Source organism: Lipotes vexillifer, unplaced genomic scaffold (genome assembly GCF_000442215.2).
Source record: "Lipotes vexillifer unplaced genomic scaffold, Lipotes_vexillifer_v1.1 scaffold629, whole genome shotgun sequence".
NCBI classification, from domain to species: Eukaryota; Metazoa; Chordata; class Mammalia; order Artiodactyla; family Lipotidae; genus Lipotes; species Lipotes vexillifer.
Window position 1 is genome coordinate 1,725,037 of NW_006774188.1, and position 3,220 is coordinate 1,728,256.

Genomic DNA, 3,220 nt, shown 5'->3' on the forward strand with positions numbered 1-3,220 from the left:
GGGAAAGAGGAAGGAAGGGAAGAACAGAGGAAGCAGGGAGGAAGGGAGGAGGGAGACAGGAGAGGCGTTACTGCCAGCTGGTCATGAGCACCCATAGCGCAGAGGGTGGTACAGAATAGGACTTGTCTCTTTTCCCATCAGGCCACCCAGAGTCAGCCTCCATGGATGCCTGGGAGTTTTGTGTTCCCCTGGCCTTGTCTCCATTCCTTTTGTTTCTAGTCCTTTTCCCTCTCCCAGTCTCTGTTTTATCTTGCTGGTACTCCCTGTGGTCAAGCAAGGAGACCCTCAATTCTGATTCTATCCTACAGAGCAAAAGGGGGATTCCTCTCCAGTTCTCTGTGTGCGGTCAGCTCAGTGGGTTCTGAGACTTGCTAAAATTAACAGTAGTAAGAGCATGGATATAGGACCTAGACTGAATGGGTTCAAATCCCACTCTATCACTCACCAGCTGTGTGACCCTGGAGAGGTTACTTAGCCTTTCTGTACCACAGATTACTTATCTCTAAAATGAAGATACTAACAGGACCTATTTCATAGAGTTTTTGTGAGTTTATTTGTAAAACATTTAGAATAGCAGTTCTCAACTTGGGGCACTTTTGTCCCCTAAGAGCAATGTCTGGAGATGTTTTTGGTTGACAGAACTAGAAGAGGAGTGCTATTGGTGTTTATCTCATGGACAGAGGTCAGGGAAGCTGCTAAACATCCTATAATGCACAGGATAGACCCACAACAAAAGATTATCCAGCCCCAGATGTCAGTAGTGATATGGCTGAGAAACCCTGATTTAAAACGATGCCTTGCTCTCCCCAGGCCCTCCGACAGCATCTGAGGGGGAATGATTCCTAGAAGCAATCTGCTTGAACTGAGACCTGAAGAATAAGTCGGAGTTTTCTAGAGCCGGGAATCTTCAGGGAGCTGAAAACGTGTGCACATGATGCACATGGTGGGGGTAAGTTGAGGGTGCAGACTCTGTTCAGGGACCTAGCAGTGAACATTGCTTATATTGCTGAGATGTGGTCTGGGGAGGGGCGGTGGTGCGCTAGGAGGTGGACCCACCTCTGGGGCCCGCCAGCACCCTGCCTTGTTCTCTCCTGTCGCCCACAGGCACCGTCTGCCCCTCACACTCATGCCTTGAGGCTGTGCTGTGACTGGTGCTTTCAGACCTCCCACCTGCCTAGACTTCTGTGTAGCCAAAGCTGCTCTGTGCCTGCCTGGCAGCCAGCCATCCTGAGCCCTGTTGCTGGTCTACCCGTCCCACCGCAGAGGATGCCCCAGTGTTCTGGCTTCCACGGGAAAAACACTAATTTCTGTTGAATGGTTCCCTGGCTTTGGCCTGTTTCCTCTCCTTCCTACTTGCCAGTGAGATCTAGCCTCACCTCTTCTCCTCATCCTATTTGCAAGTGGGGGACAGTGGAGATGACTTACCTAATAGGTCTAGGAGACAGGTCATATGACATCCTTGTGATTCTGAGCTGCACAGAACTCGAGTGACGGCTGCAGGGAGCCAGTCTTGGGAGATGGGTGAGTGGAGGCATCAGTGGTCAGCTCGGATCCAGCCTGAAGCTGTTTCCCCATTTCAGATTTTAGGTTCCGACTGTCACTATCCAATTGGTTGTATTCTTGCAGGGTCTACAGGAAAGGCCCCGGTATTAGGAATTCAACATCTAAGATCTTTAAAAAGTGAGTGAACTGGAAGCCTTATACATTGCTGGTGGGAATGTAAAATGGTACATCTGCTGAGGAAAGCATATTGGCAGTTCCTCAAAAAATGTTAAACATAAACATTTGACAAATCAATTTCACTCCCAACTGTATACCCAAGAGAGATGAAAACATATGTTCACACAAGCACTTGTACACAAATGTTCATGGCAGCCAAATATTCATAATAGATAAAAAGGGGAAACAATCTAAATGTTCATCAACTGATGAATGGATAAACCACGTGTGATATGTCCATGCAATGGAATATTATTCAGCTAAAAAAGTAATGCAGAACTGATATATCCTAGAATGTGGATGAACCTTGAAAACGTCACACTAAGTGAATGAAGCCAGATGCAAAAGATATATTATGTGATTCCATTTATATGAAATAGTCAGAACAGGCAAATCCATAGACAGTAAGTAGATTAGTGGCTGCCAGTGGTTGGGAGAAGGGAGGGATGGGAGTGACCGCTTAGTGGGTACACAGTTTCCTTTGGGGCAATGAACAGTTTCCGGAATTAGATAGTGGTGATTGTGGTGATTTAGTACATTGTGAATGTACTAAAAGCCACTAAGTTGTACACTTTTAAAATGGTTAGAATGGTGAATTTCTCGTTATATGAATTTTACCTCAATTAAAAAAAAAAGTGAGTGAAGTCAGCTTTCAACTTCCTGGTGAAGCACTGATGTTTCCTTTTTTTTTTTTATTGAGGTGTAACATTATGTTAGTTTTAGGTACACAACATATTGATTTGATATTTTTATATAATGCAAAATGATCACCACGTTAAGTCTAGTTAACATCCATCACCATACATCATTATAAAAAAAATTGGTTTTCTTATAGAGTGATGTTTCTGATGTTCTGATATCCTGGCACTTGTAGACCCTGAAGCCTGGTTGTCCTTGGTCCAGTTTAGAACACTCCTCCAGGAGAGGACAAAATGAAGATCTCTAATCTCAGGAGCAGGCAGTAATTTCTCTCTCATGATATTTTTAAAAATATTTATATTTTTATATTGCGTCTGCTATTCTAATGGATTTCAGTGTCTGTGCGCCATTTGCCCCCTTGACTGGGAAGCCCAGGACTTGTCCCAGGCAGGGTTCCAGGTCCCTGAAGGGGAGAAGCATCTTTCCTCTCTGACACCACCACGTTCCCAGAGCTGTCCAGTCTCTCTCCACAGCCTCTCCTGGCCCCAGAGAGGACCGTTCCTTGGACATTTGTTCAGACTTTTGTATCAGGTTCTGTCCTGTTTCTGAGTAGCCAAAGATGAACAAAGCAGAGTCCCTGCTCTCAAGGAGCTGGTGGAGGAGGCAGAGGGTGACCAAGCAAGTGCAACACTGATGTGATGGAGGAGATGCATGAGGCGACAGATGGAGGGCTGAATGGGAGATGTGTGAACTGGGTCTGGAGGGACGAGTTCATCAGAGTTCATTAGGAAGACCAAGCAACGAGACAGGCTTTTCAAAGTCGTGAGTGTGTGAAAGCCTGAAGTCTTGAGGGAAAGAATTG